Source organism: Echinops telfairi, unplaced genomic scaffold, assembly GCF_000313985.2.
Source record: "Echinops telfairi isolate 266 unplaced genomic scaffold, ASM31398v2 ScPeMD7_23;HRSCAF=83, whole genome shotgun sequence".
In the NCBI taxonomy this organism is placed as follows: domain Eukaryota; kingdom Metazoa; phylum Chordata; class Mammalia; order Afrosoricida; family Tenrecidae; genus Echinops; species Echinops telfairi.
The window spans coordinates 91,109,940-91,132,851 of NW_022103920.1; positions in this window are offsets into that span (position 1 = coordinate 91,109,940).

A 22,912-nucleotide genomic window follows, 5' to 3' on the forward strand; every position below is an offset into this window, starting at 1 on the left:
AGTTTCTGTGGATTTGTTTCCCTAGTTTACCCAGACTAACACAGACATCAAAGAGCCAGCAAGACCGCCTATAAAAGCCCAGGTAGAGAGACTGAGAATTCAGAACTAGGAACCAAGGAGACATCAACTCTTGCTCTCTCCTACTCTACCCAGGATGAGTACACAGATGAAGGCAATGCTTACCGGGACCATGATGCTGAATTAATTGTGTGTCACCCGCATAGTAAGATTGTTTGATGTGTGTTTGCAGTGAATAAATCGAGCATTTGAAAATGTCAAAGAACATTAAGTAATTATTTGCTTTCTGATTCATCCTGGGTTATAATTCATTCCATAAAACATCCTCATTTGCTTTGACTTGCTTAAAAGACTGATGGAAAGGTCAGCTGTTTGGGCTATCTGATCATCATGCAATAATTGTTCTTTTAGTATCTTTTATTGGGGTGAAAACACCCTGCAAAGATTACAGGTATATTACCGAGAGCGTTTGTCTGTAGCCATACATTGATCAAAGAGATATGTTTAAATATCTCTTGTTTGCAATAAACCCTTCTAGGTATAAACAGGACTCCTAGCAGCCATTCTTTTGGACTTAGCTTTGTATTTTAAATATTTAGTGAAAGGTATAGATGAGTCAATTGAAACATGAAATATTCGACAACTGAGAGGTAAGGGATGCATGAGCTAAAGAGTCCTCTTCTCAGCGAATTTTGACTTCCTAGATGGATTATGAGTGGTCAGATGCTTTTACTCTGGTGAGAAGAGCTTGGTCCCATGGTGTCTCGAATAAATATTTTCTTTTGCTTTTATTCTCGTCCTACTTCAGGGGAATGTGTTGTTTAAACTCTGTCCTTCACCCTTAAAATTCAGTATTCCCATGCCTTCTTTAATGGGACTAAATGCAATAATGATTCTGCTCTAGCAGATGGATTCTGCTCTAGCCCTGCGAACATTGACTAAATAGTTTGCTGAGGGAGGGAAGGGAGAGAAAGAATCCTGTGCTAGTAGCTCCTCCCATTAGGGGTTCCCTCTTCCCTTTTGAAGACTCATTATTTCTCTTGTGCCTCCTTCTGCTCTGAAGTCACTCATTGCCTTTCACTCCCCTTTTTACCTGTGAAGATTTCCCCCCTCTTTTCATTTGGCCGATGCTAACACTAAGAACAAAGGAAGAGCTAGAATACTGTTTTCCATTTCTGGTAAGGAGGGTGTGAATAGTTAAAAAATAAAATGCAATCTAGGTTTGTTTTTAATAAGGTAGATAGAATTTCTACTTCCCCTGAGCAGACTTCCAGAAGGAGACAAAAAGGAGAGCCACAAACCCAGGCTCCCAGCCTGAATGACAATGACTTTTGTTCCGCTGGCCACTCCAACCTCGATAATGCTCATTCCAGGATCCATTTGGCTAATTTCATAACACTTAGTTTCACATCTGCAAGTAATTAGTTGCAAAATAATCTATCTGGGGACTATGGACTAGAGAAGGGTTGGGCCATGGGAGTTCCAAGTGTGGTACAGCCGCGTGTAAATCTCGTACTGCTGCTGTTTTTGTCCACATGTAATTGTAAGTGTATCACAAGGATCTAGGCTAGTCCTGCAAAATGGAGATTGTGACCATTTGTTCACAGAGCTCAGCGGCAACAAAAGCAGGAGCAACAACAAGCCCGTCGCGCTCAGGTTGACTCCAACTCCTGGTTCCCTCATTGTGCCAGACACGTGCTTCTTACGTTTCTCTATTTTCAAGCAATTTACTTTGTTGTTGCTGTTGCTGAGAGCATTTGCAGCAACATATCCGCCAACCTAACAGTTTCTACATGTACAATTCAGTGACCGTAATCACATTCCACAGAGTGTTGATTTTCCTAACGTGAATAACCAGGCCTTTCTTCTGAGGTACTTTTGGGTACACTAAAAATCCCAATCTTTTTGTGAGCAGTTGAGAGAATTATCTATTTGTTATGTTTACTTACAATAGTGTCTCACATTTATCTATTACCTCATATTTTACAAAGCCCCCTCCCAACATTAACTTATGATTTCCATATGATCTGCAAGAACATGTGCCTTTTGTCTGCCAGTTTTTCATATTATGAAACTTTGATATTGCTGAAAACTAAACTACCATCAATATTTCCATACCAGTAGGGTTACTTATGGTAAACAAATTTCGGCGGAGCTTCCAAAATAAGAACAGACTGGGAAAGAAGAACAGGATGTCTGGTTCTGAAAGATGAGACACTGAGAACCTTAGGAATAGCAGTGAGGCATCGTCAGGCATTGTCTTGCAAAATGAAGGTTTCAGATTGGAAGGCACTAAAAATATGAGTGGGAAAGAGCTGCCGCCTCAAAGTAGAGTTAACCTTAGTGAAGGATTTGGAGTAAAGCACTCAAGACCACCAGTTGCTGATAGAACATGACTCAAAATAAGAAGAAACTGCTGAAAATATCCATTAATAATTGGAATGTACGAAGTATGAATCTAGGAAAATTGAAAGTTGCCAAAAATGAAGTTGGACACATAAAAGATCGATACCTAAGCGTGAGTCAGCAGAAATTGACTGGTGTTGGCCATTTTCTGTCATACAATTATATGACTTACTGTACCAGAATAACCAATTCAGGAGACATGGCCTTGCATTTATTGTCAGGAGTAATATTTCAAGAGTTATCTTGAAGTATAGTGCTTTATGTGATATGATAATGTCTAGAATGCCTATAAAGAAGTCCAGTTAATACAACTATTATTGAAATTATGCACCTGCTAATGAAGTTAATGATGAGAAAAATGAAGAATTCTACCAACTTCTTCAGTATGAAATTAATCAAACATGCAGTCAAGATGTGTTGTTGATTATTGGCGACTGGAATGCAACAGTTGGAAACAAAAAGGAAGGACCAGTCACTGAAAAATATGTCCTAGGTGAAAGAAATGAAGCTGTAGGTCACATGACAGATTTTTCAAACTACAACATGGACCATGATTGTACATATAGACTTCCCCAGATAGAACAAACAGACCGATAGACTACATCTGTGGGAAGAGGTGATGTAGAAGCTTAATATTATCAGTAAAAACAAGACCAAGGACTGACTGTAACAGACCATTAATTGCTCATAGATAAGTTGAAGAAAATTAAAACAAATTCACAAAAGTCAAAATATGACCGAGTATATCCCACTTTCATTTTGAAAATATATCAAGAAGAGATCTGATGCACTGAGCATTAATGGCAGAAGACCTGACAAGATGTGGGATGACATCAAGGATATTATACTTGAAGAAATCAAAAGGCATTAAAAAGACAAGTAATAAAGAAAAGACTAGATTAGATATCAGAAGAGATGCTGAAAATCGTCCTTGAACACTGTTGAAGTATGATGGAATGAAGCATTGTCTGGCCCTGCGTCATTTTTATAACTGTTGTATTTGAGTCTATCTTTATAGCTATTGAGTCAATCCATCTCATTGAGACTCTTCCACTTTTTTATAGATCCTATACTTAACCAAGCATGTTGCCCTTTCCAGGGACTGATAAAATATCCAAAGTACAGTAAATGGAGTCTGGCCATCCTCACTTCTAATGAGCATTCGGGTTGTACTACCTGCAAGACACCTTTGTTCATTCTTCGGCAGTCCATGGTACTCTAGATATTCTTACCCAACACCATAATTGAAATGCATCAATTTCCCCGGGTCTTCTTTGTTCAGTGTTCTACTTTCACATGCATATGAGTTGTGGTAGTTACATAATCTGTTTCAACTTGAGACTTAAGAGTGAAGGGGTGGAGTTTATCCTGTCAGTCAGATCACAGCTTGATGACTTCATTTGAAGCCACTAAGGAGATAAATAGCTCGCTGGAGGCGGGACACACACTCACTCCCTGCAAGATATTCCTGTTGACAAGACACATTGATCTACGTTAGAGCTCTGGAGATGGAGGAGCTATGTGGAGACCCACAGCAGCACTGAGATGCTTACACCGCCACTGGATGTGATCTTCCAGACTTTCCACCCCCTGGCCTGTGATCTTCCTGCATTCGCCATCATTGCATGTGCTTCGTGTGTCTGAAGAGGACTTTATAGATTGATATCGGATATATATCAGACTTATGAACTTGATCTGGACTGGGCTGTGATGTTTTCTCAATATTCAATTGCTCTTGTATATAAAGCTCTTTCTTATACCCATATGAGTGTCTATGAATTTGTTTCGCTAGTCAACTCAGACTAACATATGAGTCAGTTGAAATTTCCATGGCTTGGGTCAGGTGCATCTTAGTCTTCAAAGCAATATCCTTGCCCTTCAACACTTTAAAGAGATCTTATGCAGCAGATTTGCCCAATGAAATGCATCATTTGAGTTCTTGACTGCTGCTACCATATGCATTGATTTTGGATCCAAGCAAAATGAAATCTTGACAACTTCAGTATTTTGTCCATTTATCATGTTGTTGTTTATTAATCCAGTTGTCCAGTTGTTATTAATCCAGTTATTAATCCAGATTTTTGTTTTCTCTACATGGAGTTGCAACCCACACAGAAAGCTGCAGTTCTTGATCTTCATCAGCAAGTCAGTGCTTCAAGTCCTCCTCACTTTCAACAAATAAGGTTGTGTCATCTGCACATTGCAGATCTGATCCTGATGCCATGTTCTTCCCCATACTGTCCATGTTCTCAGGTTATTTTCTCAGCATAGAGATTGAGTAAGTGTGGTAAAAGGATAGAATCTTTAAACACTTCTTTCCTGATCCTGACCATACCGTTTTCCCTCATCCTGTTCAAATGACTGTCTCATTGTTCATGTGCAGTTCCTGCCTGAGCACAATAAAGTGTTCTGGGATTCTAGTTCTTCTCAATATGACCCATACATAGTTTGTTATGATCCATGCAATTAAGTGCCCTTGCATAGCCAATCAAACACAAGTAAACATCTCTCTGGTATTCCTGACGTTCAGTTAAAATCCCCATGTCGGCAGTGATATTCTTCATTTCACGTCATCTTCTGGATCCAGTTTGAGTTTCTGGCAGCAGTCAGTGTACTACTACAACCAGTGTTGAATAATTTTTGACAAAATTTAACTTCCATATGATATTAATGATAATGTTGGATAATTTCTGCATGCTGTTAGATCACCTTTCTTTGACCAAACCAAAAAACCCCATTGTCATCAGTCTGATGCTGACTCGCAGTGACCCTTGTGGGACAGGGTAGAAAAGCTCCTGTGAGTTTGCGGAATGGGAACTCTTTGTGGGAGTAGAAAGCCCTATCTTTCTCCTGTGGAGTGGCTGGTGGTCTTGAACTGTTGACCTTCCAGATCACAGCCCCCAACTTCATCACATCACCAAGTCTTCCCTTTCTTTAAAATGGGAACAAAAATGGATTTCATGTTCTTAGATAGCCTTATAGCTGTCTTTCAAACTTCTAGACATAGGTGAATGAGTATTCCCAGTGCTTCATCAGCTTGTTGTAACATTTCCGTTGATATCCTGTTAATTCCTGGAACTTCATTTGTCATTAATACTTTCAAAACAGCTCGAATTTCTTCCTTGAGTACCACTGGTTCATGATCATATACTGTCTCTTTAAGTGGTTGGATTTCAACTAATTTTGGGGTGTGTGTATGTACAGTGACTTTGGATAATCCTTCCATTTTCTTTTAATGCTTCCTGAATCATTAACTATTTTTCCCATAAGTCTTTCAGTATTGCAAATCAAGATTGGATTTTTTTTCTTTACTTCATTCATCTTGAGATATAAGCCTAGAGAGATCAAAGCTACTTGGAGAAATGATGAAGCAAGAGAGCTGAACAGATGATGGCAAAGGGAAGCCTGACAAGGCAAAATGAAGTATTATAATGAAATGTACAAGGACTGCAGTGAGAAAGCCCAGAAGGAAGAGCACACCCAGCACAACTCAAGCTGAAAGAACCGAAGGAAATGTTCAAGCATAGAGTTGTGAAATGAAAGATTCCATGGGGAAAGTATTAAACGATGCAGGAAGCATCAACAGGAGATGGAGTGAATCCACAGAATAACCTTTAGCCGTTTCAAGAGGTACCACGTAATCAAGAATTGATGGTCCAGGCTCTTCTAGGCATTAGTGAAAAATAGGGCTCTAGGAACTGATAGAGTATCAGTGGAAATGTTTAAACAAGCTGATGAAGCACTTAATACTCTATGCCAAGTAATTTGAAAGCCAGCTGCTTAGCCAAGAGACAGGAAGAGATCCATATTTGTGCCCCTTTGAAAGAGAAGTGGCCCAATAGTATGCAAAAGTCTGCTGCAGAAGAATGGATGCATTTGAACTGTGGTGTTGGCGAAGAACACTGATAAGTACCATGGGCTGCCAGAAGAACAAACAAATCTGTTTTGAAAGATGTATAGCCAGATGTCCAGATGTTCATTAGAAACAAGTATACTAAAACCTTGTCTCGCGGACCTTGGACATGTTATTGGGAAAGAATAATCCCTGGACAAGGGCATAATACTTGGTAAAGTAGAGGGTCAGAGAAACAGAGGAAGGCTCACAATGAGCTCGATTGACTCAGTAGGTGCCCAGTGCCACAAGCATAAAGACGATTGTGAAGGTGGTGCAGGGCAGGGAAGTGCTTCGTTCTATGGTACATAACGTCCCTGGAAGTGGGAAGTGACGGAGTGTAGCAACAGCAGCAATAACATGGCTCTAGAAGTCTGTAGGTGACACGGATTGGTTTTGTTTTTGCCCACATCCTGTTCATCATTCACTGACCGTATTAATCCATATGAAGAGCTTTCAAATAATATGTGGGGAAAGCCCAATTTCTTTTAGTTCCATTTTTTTCCAGGAATTTTCTGAAGCCCCTGTATAGAAAAGTGCAAAAATCGTAAGTGCATAGTGTGATGATTTATCACAAGGAGAACACACCCATCATGTAATTAGTACCCTAATCACCATACAGAACAATATCAGCACCCCATTACCTCCCAGTCACCCCTCAAAACTGTACCTTGCCTTTCTGCTTCCTAAGTAAGTGGTATAAGCATTTAAATTAGCTTTTTTCCGGCATGTGAACCAGGACCTAGTAAAACAAGACTTTTTGAGACATTTAGGAATATATCTTCACAAAATGAAATGCACGCACATGAGGAAATGATGAAGGAATGAAGATCATCCAACTTGATGAAGACTCTTCTGAGTTGAGATTTAATAGCTGTAGCCAATGCAGGAAGGATTCATGTGTAAGCTATGCTAAAGCTTTCTTCCTTTCTATCAAGAATGGACCAAAACCTTAGTTTACGTAGGAAACAAATGTTTCTTTGATTCTTAGAAATTTGCAGACCAGGTGAGAGCCATTTCCTTCTATGTACATTTAAAACTCAAGCCATACACGATAACTGCAACATGACTTTGACTGGCTCTTAACCAGAGGAGAGAAATGGACCTAGTGATGCTTCATAAATGTTTCCTTTCCTTTCCTATATTTGGTGAGGCCTTTCCATGAATTCATCAGCGTACTGTATGGGAAATGCTGCTTTGCTGGAATTGGGAGACTAGAGTCTAATTTGCCTCCCTCCTCTGGAGGTAAGAGTGTCCCCATCGATGAAATCTTAGCTTGTGAATATGCTCTATCTCCAAATGGGCAGAACCACAGACTGACAATAATTACGTCAGTTGGTATCCTCTGCTAGCTAAACAGCAGACAGTTCATCTTCCCCTTCTGCTGTCATTTTCTCCAGCTTCTGGAGGATTGAAAGCCAACAGACAACCACTGACTTACTGGAAATCATATGGGGCTCACTCACTTGGCGGAGTTGAGACTGATAAGAGTGTTTCAGGATGGCTCCAGGATTCAGTGCTGCCTGTAATAGAACCCTTCTAGGCTTTGTTTAACCAAGTCTCTGTTGAAGTGGGCTCCATTAAAATGAGCTGCTTTCTCTGTGGCGTCTCTGTGTGCTGCTTCACCCACAGGCCCCTGAACCCAGAGCAGATGTATGTTTACATGAAGAGACTTCCAAGGTTTTAAGATGTGTCCATTAAGGAACAAATTATCCTCTTAATCGTTCTTTGTTTTATTCCCCCCAAAGATTAAAATGCTTTTAATTTAATAAAGTTTTTTTTAAATCGTTGTTTATAATTTTGCAAAAACTGTCATTAGAGAAGTGAAAACCCCACAGAGAACTCTCCAGGGGATCTTGAGGCTGACCTACTTAGGTCCTGTTCATTACTGATTTCTGCAATGCCAGGACATGGCTCACTTTTGGCTTTCCAATCGCTTTTAGAAGCACTTGGACCTTTTTCTCTTCTTTCCCATGAGATCCATTAAGTCAAACTATAGGTTGGAGTCTTAAAAAACAAAAAAGAAAAGGCTGATATTTCTTCTCAGCTTAAAAGCAATTGCTGACATGCCTCTCTAGAAGTAATTGTTTAGAGAGAAATCTTATTTTATTCTCTTTCTCATCTTTATTCTATATATACATGAAAATGTGGATCACCAATAAAATCTGCCATGTGATGTTATGAGGTCATGATGGGTGAGCCTAAAGATACCCAACCCATCCCAGTGCCATCAAGTTGATTCTGCCTCAGAGCAACCATGTATAGAATCCAAGGCTGTAAATCTTTAAGGGAGCAGATAGCCTCATCTATCGGGCATATTTATTACTGATTTGGTTATATCACACAATGCAAATAATGTTGCTCCTGTTAGTAGGTGAAGCATAGGTCCTAATACCCTAGTTGTTATTTGCCCCTGAAGTCCTAGGCATTGCAAATTGCTAATGTTATATATAGGTGTGTTTGTGCCCCCTAAAAAGATATTTTCAAATCCTAACCCTTAATTCAAAAACATCTGTAAGCGTATATCAACAGAGAACTGCTAGAAATTCAAGCCAGATTCAGAAGAGAATGTAGAATAAGGTATCTCACTGCTAATATCAGATGGATCATAATTGGTAGCAGAGGCTACCAAAATACTTATGTTTTATCGACTCTGAGAAGGCATTGGACTGTGCAGATTATAACAAAGTATGAGAAATCCAGAACACACAATTGTGCTCATTTGGAACTGTGGCAGTTATATAAATCTCCTGTCAACTTGTGAAGGGGTGGAGTCTAGCATGTCAATCAGGTCACAGCTTGATAACCTCTTTTGGAGGCTTGACTGAGACACATAGCTCACTGGAGGTCAGATAACAGTCACACTCTCTGCTTCATCTTCCTGCTGACAAAACACATGGAGCTACGCTAGAGTCCTGGAGCTCGAGGGGCCTTGTGGAGACCCACACTAGTGCTGAGATGCTTCCACTGCCACTGGATCCAAAAGACTTTGCACCCACTGGCCTGTGATCTTCCTGCTTTCAGTGTCATTGCATCTTTTTTGTGAGTCTGAAGAGGAATTTATAGATTGGTATCAGACAGATGGGCTAATATTGGATTTATGGACTTCATCTGGACTGGGCTGGGATGTTTTCTCAATATACAATTGCTCTTATATATAAAGTTCTCTCACACACATATGAGTGTCGATGAATCTGTTTATATAGTCAACCCAGACTAACACAACCTATATATAAACTAAGAGATAGTTGTTGGAACAAAACAAGGGGATACTACTGATTTAACATCAAGAAAGGTGTGCATCAAGGTTGCATCCTTTCACAATATTTATTCAATCGGTATCCTGAACAAGTAATCCAAGAAGCTGGGCTATCTGAAAAAGAATGCAGCATCGTAATGGAAGGCAACCTCCTTCACAGATGACACAACCTTGGCTGGTGACAACAAAGAGGACTTGTACTACAGTCTTCCATGTGGACAATATGAACATGAAGAAAACAAAATACAACTGGACCAACAAGTAATAATATGATACACAGGAAAAAAGATTGAAGTTGTTGAAAATTTAATTTTATTTGGATCCACAATCACAAGGTTGGCAGTTCCAAACCACAAGTTGCTCCATGGGAGAAAGACAGGCTTTCTACTCCTGTAAACATTTTAGTCTCAGAAATTCACAGGGGCAGTTCTACCCTGCCCTCAAGGGTCACTAGGAGTCAGTATTGACTCGGTGGCAGTGTGATTTTGAGTTTTCACATGCATGAGAAAGCTGGGCAATTAATGAGAAAGACCAAATATGAATATATACCTTTGAAAAATTCCGTGTTAACAAAGAATATTGAATCTACCACGGGCTGCCCGATGAGTGAACAAGTAAGTCTGTCTTGGAAGAAGAATGGCTAGAATGTTCCTTAGAAGGACTGGAAAAAGAAAAAAAAAGAATGGAAGGACTGTCTCCTGTACTTCGGATAGGTCCTCAGGAGGGCCCGGTGTCCGGAGAAGGACGTCATGCTGCTAAAGTGGAGAGTCAGTGACAAATAGGCTCCAGCTTGGCTGACATCTTGATTTTGACTTCCAGTCTCCAGAATTATGGGACAATAAATAACTTTCTTTCACGTATCTCAGCAAATTGTTTTGTAAAAGGACTCAATTGGTCTGATTTTTCCTAATTTTAATTCAATTCAAACTAAATGGTTTTGGCAAAGGCATTCCATGAAGACGTGCTATGCCTGCCAATGCACTAATCAGGAGACAAGTGTCAGTTCGTCATTTGGTTGATGGTGCTCAGTTTGATGATTCACTCAGGTGTTTTCCAGTTTCTTTCACCAGAAAAGATAGTAAACTGTGTGAACATCCCATTCTCCTTCAAAATTTTCATTCACTGGTTTTAAAACACAATAATGATACTTATCCTGAATTGTTACAATAGTCGTTTCAATAGTGATTCCATCTACATTGATTAGCTAGCAACTTCCAAACTTCCCTCCCTCACCTTTTAGTTACACTGTAGACTCTTTGTTGTTGCTTTTGTAGAGATGGGGTGAAAATATACACACCGTCATATACTGAGGTGGTTAGTTTATTGTGCCAACCTGGCCGATAAAAACATGTGGGGTTAATTGAAGGGCGGAGGGATAAATGGCTCAGTGAGTCTCGCCTTTCTGGTTCTCAGGTCTCTTGTTTGTGATGGTTGGACCAGGGTGCAGCTGCCTTAGCCAGTTCCCTGCTTCAGTCTGCTAGGCTCACTTCCTGCAAGACATCCCCAAGGAGAAGCCACATGGACCTACCCGATGCAGCCCTGGGTGCTGGAGCAGCCCTGTGGAGACCCCTGGCAGCGCTGAGATGCTTACACGCTCACTGACTCGGCTTTCCTCCTGCAGTTGGCGTCATACTGTGTGTTTTGTGAGATGGAGGACTTTGTGGTTTGGTGTCGGACATGTGGGTTAATGTTGGACTTGTGGGCTTGGGCAGCACTAGGTCGGGATGTTTTCTTGATGTGCACTTACCCTTTATATAAAACTCTTATACATGAGTTTCTGTGGATTTGTTTCTCTAAAGTACCCAGAGTAACAACTATGTCAAAAATTCCTCCACATACAACTCTGTGGCATCGATCACATTCTTCAAGTTGTGCAGGTTTGCCATCCTTCTCTGTCTGTATTGTTCCCCCGCCATTAATTTAAACTCAGCCCCCTAAGCTTCTCATTTAACCTTTCAACTTGCTATTGGCAATTTGATCTCACATAGATAGTTCTTTAAAAGAGAAAAATATTCAAGGGATAAGTGTTACTTATTAAGATACATATATTTTTTTTGCTTCAAAGAAGACTTCAGAGAATAGTTTTTAATGTTTAAATATCATCTTTGATTTTTTATTTACTAAGTGTTTATAATACATTATCACCAATATTTATTTTGATTCTGAAAATTTCCTGAATTTGGGAAGTGACAGTCCCTTCAAACTGAACCACATGTCATTTTGAAATAGCTTGTATTTTTGAAAGTTTTGTTGGATTATAGTATTAAATACTATCGAATATGGTCATGTTTTATTGTTTTATTTTTAACTCTTCAGTGACTCCAATTATATGTACATCGGGTCTGTTAAATTATCCTCCACCTCAATCATTTTCTGTCTGGTTCTTGTTTCAGTTCTCTTTATTTTGTTTTCCCTCTTTTGTTTATTTTAGTGCTTTAAATAATATCTGTCCTCAAGTCTTCAAAAATGTCTATTTTCTCTTCAGCATATTATAATTTAGTCATAATTTCTAAGATCATTTTGTCTTTTTCTTCCATTTTCCCCTAAGTTTTCCCCATTTATATTTTGAAGTTTGAAATTTCTGAGCCCAAGTGTTTTCTTTCTTTCTTTCTATTTTTCATATCGCCAAATGTTTGTGTAAGGATATTTCATTCAGATTGTGGTGGTGTGTGACCGTTTCCTTCTGCTTTATCATTATTTTGAGGGCTGGGGGAGGGGATGTTTGTCAGTCAGGAGGTGTTGATTTTTATATTCTACTTTATTCTCCTGGTCACTTTGTACGGATGGTTTCCGCTCTTCACTGTGTTTTTTGAGATGTATGATTTTCCTGGCCTAGCAATAACTGTCCCGGGTAAAGAGAGGGGAGGGGCTGGGAGAGGTATTTTAATACAAGGAGTGGCCTTTCAAGTCATCCCCTCACTTCTGGAAGGAATCCATTCCGAGAACTTTCATTCATATTCATAAAAACTTGTGAATCCTTTGTTTTTATTCCCAAGAAATGGGTGTCCTTATCTACCAGCTCTCATTTGTTTATTTAGTATTTGCCACTCAGGACGAGACATTCTCCTGGAGAACATCAACTTTTTTTTTTTTTTTTCACATAGGCCCTTGCTTTTCTCTCCTCTTTTCTGAAGGAGCTCTTCCACATTGGGTGAGCTCTTTCAATACTGGGGCATATTTGAAATTGTTGTGTTCTCTCTCTCTTCGTTATGCCATGGCTACCAGTTCTGTCTGGTTTTATTGGTTACCTTGTTGCTCTGTTTGGTTTTCTGGAATATGTCTGAAGAGATTCAGAACCTAGATGATTTCATTTGACTTTTGTTCCCCTTTCACTTTTAATCTTTGTATAGTTTTATGTAGCTGTCATTGTGGATCTATTACATTTTACTTTTTTAAACTTAACAATTTAATTTTAATCTCACCATTTCCCTTTAAAATCCTGCAGGTGCTATCATTATTTGTCCATGGGCCCAGAAGATTTTGCCAAGTAGATATACCACCCTATGTTTAATTACTTTTCTGCTGTTAGATAGTTACGTTTAGAAAGAATGGTTGGTTACAAGTGTATTAGCCTTGAATAGGTTAGCTCGGGGACTTTGACGGATGAGCATTTGCCATAGGAATCCGTGATGCAAAAGAAAAATAACCCAGGAACAAGCTTCCCAAACATGAAGAAAATTAAAGCATCTTTCATATGTCCAGTGAGAATATGTAAAGCCCATATTCCACAGGAATTTCATGGACTCTTTGGACATTACTTGGGGCATACAAGAAATAAAATTTCTAGGATTGTAAGAATGAATAAATTTGATAATTAAGTTAGGTGTTTGGTGGAGTCTAAATGCAATGATTGTGTCTTAGCATTGTAGGTCATGAAAAAGTGTTTCAATCTGGGGTAACTTTTATTCGCGGTAACTCCTGGGGATAAGTAACCGTGTGACCTTGTCAGTTTGTTCTCGCTCTACAGCACGGGTGGTGATGACTGAACCAGGGAAATGAATGAGGCTCACAACACTGGATGCGGTCAGTCTCCATAAATCATTTCTTCCATTGTCTGAACACATTTGGGCATCCGCAGTAGTTTATTTCCAAAGTATAGAAAGAAGCAGAGGCCAAGGGTGTAATCCTGGAGCTGTTTAAATAGAGCGATTCCAGTCAAGACAGCAGCTGTTCTCAATTATTAGTCCATATAGTCGAGGTGCCAGGGAAAACCCACAAGGGTGTCACTAAATTGAATTTTAAAGTGACCTCCTGTTCAGCTAAAAATCTGCTAGCTGTTTTGTTTTTTTTTCTGCCCCAAAGACTGGTCTCCTATTGAACAAGTTGGCACCTCTTTCTGTGTGAATGAATCCTTGCTACTGCCTATAGCAAGAAAGTGGAATTATTCCATAGGAGTTTCAAGGACCGTGGATCACCTTCTAGGGAATCCTTTGTAAATGCTGTTGGGGATAAAAGCCCAACACAAGGACAAGTCAAGAACTAGCAAAAAGAGAGATTCTAGTGATAGGAGGGGTTCTTAATATCTTAAGTTGATATGAGTTGTGTGGGAGCCTCATTCCAAAGGTTGGCTTGATTTCTGGAACACTCTTCCAGGAGGGACATGGGGTCTGTGGTCCATTTATACTGAGCAACAGTCTCTGAGAAACCAGGTTCCCAAAAGATGACAAGACCCGTCTTTCTTCACAAAATCTTAACATGACTGTCCTGGTGTCCCTCCCCGCTAACTCTGTATCCCTTAGTGCTCAAAAGCACAAACTCCGGAGTCACACTGCCTACCTTTAAGTCTGTACGTTGAAGCTACTTCACTTATCCCATTGAGCAAGACAGTTAAACTCCTTCAACCTTCATGTTCTTATCTGCAAAATGGAGACATTGAACTGCTAGCATAATAGAGTTGTGAGAATTTAATGAGTTATCCCGTCAAGCGCGTGCCAAATGTTTGTGGCTATTGTCCTCTCCCTCTTTATTCTCAACGGCCATTGTCATTGCTCTCAAGCGATATATACTTGATGTGAAAACACTGCTTTTAATGTCTCTACTCCCTTTATTGAACTTATCCATTTGTTGAACATCAGTTATTTATCTTATGCAATGCAAAATATTTTCCTCTGCCACTGTCCCTTGTGTAGAGATTACGGAGAGACATCTGAGCAGTAGTGATGAAATTCACAAACCCAAAGTTGTCCTTTGTTAAGCAAATGGAAGCATCTCCTTGGGTCACTGGCCGAGCCCACATGCCAACCCACAGAAGCTTTGAAAGTGGTGTTTGGTCGGTGAACAATTCTTCAGTGATTTCAGAAAGCAGCGTTTGGGTAAATGTCAACACAAGCCATAAAAGTGATGTCTGTAACTGTATATGCTTCAGAGAGATATATCAGTAGAATATTTATTTCACAAATATGAAAAAGAGCCGGTGTAATGAGTTTGTGAGTTGATGTCTGAAGCACTTATGAAAGTTCTTTGAACACAGAGAGTTGGTTTCGTTGGTCTGTTTTACTGCGGTGAGGTGCCAAGTAGACTCCAGAGAAATCTTGCAAGGTGGTGCCTAGGAGTCTCCGACCGGAATGGAATGCCGACTTTGCTCCTGTCCTTCCTGTGGCAAGAGTGAGCAAGCAGCTCAAGAGAAGCGGGCCCTGTATTCCACACAAACGAATTCTTAATAGTTGATGTTTATGATTGCTTTTACATACCATTTTTATGACTTATTTTACATCTTATATGTCCCTGAGTTCAGTGTTTCCCCCTTTATCCTCTCAGACCTAACTGTGTTTGATATGCTGCATTTGAAATGCTATCTTTTATTATGCAGAAGCCCTTTGATCTCTGCAGAGGAAAGGCGCCATATAAATGCAGCGTTCCATTATAATCATACAGAAGAGTGGCTTTATGGGTGAACTCCAGCTTACCAGGGAGCACTGCTATTGAAGGGAAGCGTGTACTAGACTCTGGAACGCTAATGTCAAAGCATATATTCAGATGGCTGAGCTACTTCTGGAAATTTAGCATTTAAGCATCTTTGCATAAAAAAGTGTGCAAATAATAACTTTTCCACTTGATGAATTTTAACAAAGAATAGACCAGTATAAGCAGAACCAAGATCAAGATCATGACAGCGCCTCTTCTGCCCCTGCCCAGCTCCTACACCTCCACAAAGGTGACTCATATCCTCACTTTGACCATCATTTGCTTGTTTTTGAACTTCATGTAGATTAAATCATCCAGAATGCACTCTTTCTGGTTCTGGTTCTGACCATATTGCTCTCAAGATTCATCTACGTAGCAATCCTTCAGTGCATTTTGCTCCATAGGAATTTTGCTATTTAGGCATAACGCTGTTCATCCACTTAATTGCTGAAGGTCATTGAAATTGTTTCCAAGTTTTGACTTTTAGAAGTAGCGCTACTAACTATTCCTGCACATGTCTTTTGGTGAACCTATGCATGTATATCTGTTGATCATATACTTAGGAACAGAATTCCTGGCTCATAAAGTATACATGTAAGCTCTGCTTTGGTATTTGATATTGCCAATAGTTTTCCACAGCGGCTGTACCCAATGTTGACTCCAAACTGTGGTTATGTATTCTGGGTGCTCCACATCCTTACCAGTCTTTTTCACTTGAGTCATTCTCTTGAAGATAAAATAGCATCTCATTATGGTTTTAATTTTCACTTCTTTGACAGTTAATGATATTGAACACTTTTCTCTAGGGACACTCAGTAACACTTCAAAGGAGCCACACCTCAGCTGAGTAGGCCTTCCCCGTGTGTTCTTGGCCTCACCTTGGGCACACCTGAGGACACCTCTATCCCCGCTGCAGGTAGTCAGGGAGGAGCAGAGCCAGTGGCATCAGGAAGGCTTCTTCTTGCTCTCTGCCCACCTTATCAGAAAGATACATTCTGGTGAAATCCATCAAGGAGCTTCAAGTACCTAAGGTAAAAATGTTGTTTCAGTAGCTTACTTCATTCAAAATTGTTTAAACAGTTTAAAAAAAAAAGAAAGAAAGAAAGAAAGAGCCCCCATAATCAATGACTCCCATAGTGAATTTGGCTGCAGCTGCAAGTGCTCAGTGTGGTCTTTAAGCCTCCCAGTACCAATCAACTGATGTCTCGCTGATTTTCTTTCACTCTATATAGGGCCTCTGAATGTGTCTTTTTCAGAGCAATGGGTAGTGGTAGCCAAGCACCATGTAGTTCTTCTGGTCTCAGGGTTGTGGAGATCGCCATTCCCACGTTTCAATAGTCCATTGGGCTAGTTGTACTTATGTCTTTTAATTTTTACCACTCTTCTTTCTCTGGACAGGGAGAGATCAATAATTATACCTCAGATGGCTGCGCATGAGCTTTTAAGATCCCAATCATTACTAACCAAAATAGGATATAGAACATGGTCTTTGTGAACTTCATTATGCTAATTGATCTTAGGCCATGTGACTCGTTCCCTCACGGTGTTTGGGTCTGTCTAGGTTTTTCATAATTAGCCCCTATATGTTGCTATTGTTAGGTGCCACTGACAAAGTTCTGACTCATAGTGATCCTGTGTACAACAAAAGGAAACACTAGCCAGTCCTGCGCCATCCTCACACTTGTTCTGGTGTTTGATCTCATTGTTGTAGTCACTGTGTCAATCCATCTTGTTGATGGCCTTCCTCTTTTTCGCTGCCCTTCTACTTCCCCAAGCATGATGTCCTTTTCCAGAGACTGGGCTCTCTTGAGAGCGTGTCCAAAGTATGGGAGATGAAATTGCAAGGAGATGGAAACAACCCAAATTTCCATCAACAGATGAGTGGATTAAACAACTATGGTACACACATACAATGCAGTACTACGCATCCCTAAAAATCAGTGATGAACGCACGAAACACATCACTGCATGGGGAGAACTGGAGGAAATTATGCTAAGTGAAGTAAGCCAAACACAAAAGGACAAGTACAACATGAGTCCACTGAAATAAACTTAAAAATACAAAAGGGGCATAGGGAAAAAGCTACTATACACCTACATTCCTGGGGTGAAGTCCAGGTAGTATGACGGGCCAGACCAAATCCAGATATACCTATGGTAGCCAACTAAAAAGGAGTGGGGGGAAGGAAAAAAAGTCATGGGTAGCAGGAGAACAGGGTACTAACCCACCCAAGGGGAGGGTATTGTTTATATCTCCACAGGGATGGAGGGACCAGACTTTAACCCGGTGCTCCAAGGCGTGAATGCAACATACCAGCATGAAACAGGCAACCAATAGAGAGGTCTCAGGGGCCATCTCCAATCCCAACTATGTGGACAGCCCTCCCTCCCCACAGAAGAATTCACTTCAGAGGATAGCACTGAAGCTACAACTCAGAGAGAGGGACATGTCTGATCAGAGCACACAGGAGCAAATGAAGGGGGAGGAAGAGAGAATGGAGCACATCCTGGCCCAAAAAGCCCTGAGGATGATATTCCTTCTTAGAACAGCCAATGCACAGAAAGGACCATAGGACCAGCCCCAATACTAGATAAGACATCCCTCACTGACCCATAGTGCCATTGGGGACCACACTGGAAACACAGTGCGGGAATTGTGCCCGATCTGACCCTACCACACTGAGGTAAAACATTAAGGGCATGCAACAGAATAGCAAGAGAAGCAGAGCAACAAAGTTCCTAGGGAACACCAAAAATAGACTTTGGGGTCAGGGTGTGGCACCCCATCAGACTCGACCAGAAAACACTCCTAAAGGTCAACAAACAAACCTTGAACTATTTATAGGCTTTTCTCTCTTTTTTGGTCGTTTTTTATTTGTTGTTGTTTTGTTTTCTTTTGTTGCTTTGTTTTGCCCTGTCTTGTTTTTTTTTGTGCATATTATTATTTCTGCAGGTCTAACTAGATAAGATAGGCGGAACAAAGAATCTGGAGGAGAAAACAAAGGGACCTACAGTTTCAGGGAAAGTGGGGAAGACATGGGAGAGGGCAAAGCAGGGGAAAGGAACTGGGTGTTAACAAACCCAGGGACAAGAGAACAACAAATGATCCAAAATCGATGGCAAGGAGGGTATAGGAGGGCCTGGTAGGGTTTGATCAAGGGCGATGTAACCAAGAGGAATTACTGAAACCCAAATGAAGACTGAACATGATAGTGGGATAGAGGAAAGTCAAAGGAAATAGAGGAAGAACGAGGAGGCAAAGGGCATTTATAGAGGTCTAAATATAGGCATGTACATAGGTAATATATTTATATATGATGATGGGGAAATAGATCTATGTATATTTATTTATAGGTTTACTATTAAGGTAGGAGATGCACATTGGGCCTCTATTCAAGCACTCCCTAAATGCAAGAACACTTTGTTGTATTAACTTGGAATTTCATGATGCTCACCTTCCCAACATGATCGCCAAAGACAAAGTGGGTCATTAAGCAAATGTGGTGAAGAAAGCTGATGGTGCCCGGCTATCAAAAGATATAGCGTCTGGGCTCTTAAAAGCTTGAAGGTAAACAAGTAGCCTTCTAGCTAAGAAGCAGCAAAGGCCACATGGGAAAAGCACACCAGCCTGTGTGATCATGAGGGTCAATAGGCTCAGGTGTGAGGAATCAAAGAACAAAAACTCATATCATTGTGAATGAGGGGGAGTGCAGAGTGGAGCCCCAAAGCTCATCTGTAGGCAACTGGACATCCCCTTACAGAAGGGTTGTGAGGAGGAGATGAGCCAATCAGGGTGCAGTATAGCACCAATGAAACATACAATTTTCCTTTAGTTCTTTAATGCTTCCTTCCCCCCACTATCATGATCCCAATTTTATCTTACAAATCCGGCTAGACCAGAGGATGTACACTGTACAGGTAAGAGTGGGAAACACAGGGAATCCAGAATAGATAAACCCCTCAGGACCAATAATGAGAGTAGCAATACCAGGAGGGTAAGGGTAAGGTAGGGGGTAGGTGGGGGGAACCAATCACAATGATCTACATATAACCCCCTCCCTGGGGGACAGACAACAGAAAAATAGGTGAAGGGAGACATTGGTCAGTGTAAGACATGAATAAATAATAATGATTTATAAATTATCAAGGGTTCGTGAGGGAGAGAGGCGAAAAAATGAGTTGTTGATACCAAGGGCTCAAATAAAAAGAAAATGTTTTGAAAAGGATGATGGCAGAAAATGTACAAATGTGCTTGACCCAATGGATGGATGGATGGATTGTGATAAGAGTATGAGCTCCAATAAAATGATTTTTTAAAAGTTCTTTGTTTCTGGAGGAACAAAAGCCCCAAAGCAAAGTATGTGAGATGAAGTTTCATCATCAGTGCCTGTAAGGTCAACATCTGAGTTCAAATGCATACATTTTTCTTTGGTCTTCCTTACTCAATGTCCAACTTTCACAAGTATATGGGACAATTGAACATGTGATGGCTTGGGTCAAACACACCTTAGTCCTCAAAGTAACATCCTTGTCTCAACACTTAACAAAGGTAACAGATTTACCCAATACATATGTCCTTTGATCTCTTGACTGCTTCTTCCATAAGCATTGATTGTGTATCTGAGTAAGAGGAAATCCTTGACAATGTAAATCTTTTCTCCATACCTCATAATGGTACCTACTAGTCCAGTTGTGAGGATTTAGTTTTCTTTACATTGAGTTGTAATCCATTGTATTAGTCTGGGTACTTTATAGAAACAAATCCACAGAAACTCATGTATAAGAGAGAGTTTTATATATGGGTTAAGTGCACATCAAGAAAACATCCCAACCCAGTGCTGCCCAAACCCATAAGTCCAACATTAACCCATTAACCCATATGTCCAACACCAGTCCACAAAGTCCTCCTCCATCTCACAAAGCAGACAACAATGCCGACTACAGGAGGAAAGCCAAGTCAGTGAATGTGTAAGCATCTCAGCGCTGGCAGGGGTCTCCACATGGGTGCTCCAGCACCCAGGGCTGCATCGGGGTAGGTCCATGTGGCTTCTCCTTGGAGATGTCTTACAGGAAGTCCGCCTTGCCAGCTGAAGCAAGGAACAGCTAAGGCAGCTGCACCCTGATACGACCATCACAAAGCAAGAGACCCAAGAACTAGAAAGGCAAGGCTCACCAAGCCATTTATCCCTCTGCCCTACAATTAATCCCACATGTGTTTATCGGCCAGGTTGGCACAATAAACTAACTACCTCATCCATACTGAAGGCTGCAATCCTTGATCTTCAGCAGCAAGTGCTTCAAGTCCTCCTCACTTTCAGCAAGCCCCGGCATGCGCCCCCTCATTCACAAGTAGATTTGAAGCAAAGGTACCCAGGCACCTTATTTGAACCCATGTACAAATGTACTCTGTTAATCCTAAACATATTTGTGGGGATAGTCCCTTTTTCTCTGCCTCATGGGTTGCTGTGGTTAGTTGCCAATTTAAAGGAGTTATTATTTATTCTGGCTATGAGACCTTTATCAGATTTATAAATTCCAAATTCTGTCATCATGTTGTACCTTGTTTTTCACTTTCTTAATAGGGTCTTTTGATCTGATAAATTCTTAATTTTAATGCATTCTGATGAATCCATTTTCTCCTAATGGAAAATTGCTTAATGCTCTTTTTTGGTGTGTGTGATCTGTTAAGAAATCATTCCTTCCTTCAAATCACAAGACTATTCTCCTGTTTCTTGCAGTAGATTTATTGTTTTTGTTTTCATTATTATTTTTCACCGGAAAGATGCTGTTTTATTGGCTAAGAAAAGGCATTCTACTGTGTGGATCAAAACAAAGTATGAGTAACATGGAGCAGAATGGGCATTCCAAAGCACCTCATTGTGCTCCCCTGGAACCTGCATGCAGCCCAAGAGGCAATCTTTAGAACAGAGCAGGGGGTGGGGGGCGGCACTGAGTGGTTTAAAATCAGGACAGTGTGTGTCAGGGTTGTCTCTTTTCACTATACTTATTCAATTTGCACGATGAGCAAATAATGCGAGAAGCTTGACCGTATGAAGAATCTGGCATGAGGAAGGCTCATTAACAACCTGTGCCATGCAGATCACATCAAGACGACTTGACGCACTTACTGATGAAGAGCAAAAACCCTAGCCTTCAGTGTTGATTACATGGCAACCTAAAGACAACCAAAATTCTCACAACTGGACCAATACGAACCGTCATAATAAACAGAGAAAAGACTGAAGCTGTCAAGGATTTCATTTGACTTGTATCAACACAATCAACACCCATAAAAGCTAGTCAAAATGAAGTACTGTATTGCAGTGAGCAAATGTGCTACAAAGAATCTCTTTCAAGTTTTAAAAAGCAAAGATATCGCTTTGAAGATTAAGATATGCCTGACCCAAGCCGCGCTATTTCCAATCACCTCATACCCATGCGAAAGCTGGAGGATGAATAGAGAAGGCAGACTAAGAATCGATGCTTTTGAATTATAGTGTTGGCGAAGAATATTAAATATACCAGGGAAGGCCAGGAGAGCGAACAAATCTGTCCTGGAAGAATGCAGCCAGAATACTCCTTAGATGGGACCGTGGCAAAATGTCTCACTTCTCACAAGCTTTGGACATGTTATGTGAAGGAACTAGTCCCTGGAAAGGGACATCATGCTTTAAAAAGTGGGGGTCAGAGATATATTGACACAGTTTCTGCAACAGGGGACTCAAGCATCGAAACGATTGTGAGGGTGGCACAGGACCGCGCGGTGTTTGCTTCATCCTGTTGTGCATGAATTCAGTACGAATTGGAGCCAACCTTCTGATCCTGGACAACAACAACAACAACAATATGAGTTTGCATTTCAGAGTTAGTTAGATCTGTAAGCCATCAGGGATTGATTAGTTTGTGTGTGTTTTGAGGGGAGGTCAACATACATGTTTCTTTTTCTACATAGATTTGCAATGGCTCCAATATTATTTATTTGAAAAGATCTTTCTCCTATGATGTTCACTTTTGAAACAAGTTCAAGGATGAAATTGGTTTTGGAGATCACTCTCTTTTCAGACTGATGTGCATAAGAATCACCATGGAATGTGCTTAAAATGCAGGTTCTTGGGCCATGTGCCCAGTGATTCTGATTCCCTGCAAGTTGATTCTCATCACTGGAGAACTGGCCCATACTCTGAAGATCACCACTTCATTCAGGACTACTCTAAACCAAACCCTGCATCTCTCTGACTCATTGTAGAGTATGACAGCAGGGAAAGTCAACTAATACGTGACTTTGTTGGGATCGTATTTACAGCTATCTTCCAACTATTATGTCTTGCTTGATTCATAGTCTCTGAATCCCTCTCTTCTAGTCATTCAGCCGTGTCTATCTCACAGTGATTATCAACTTGGCTTTCCCATGAACATTCCACCATCTCCCTTGC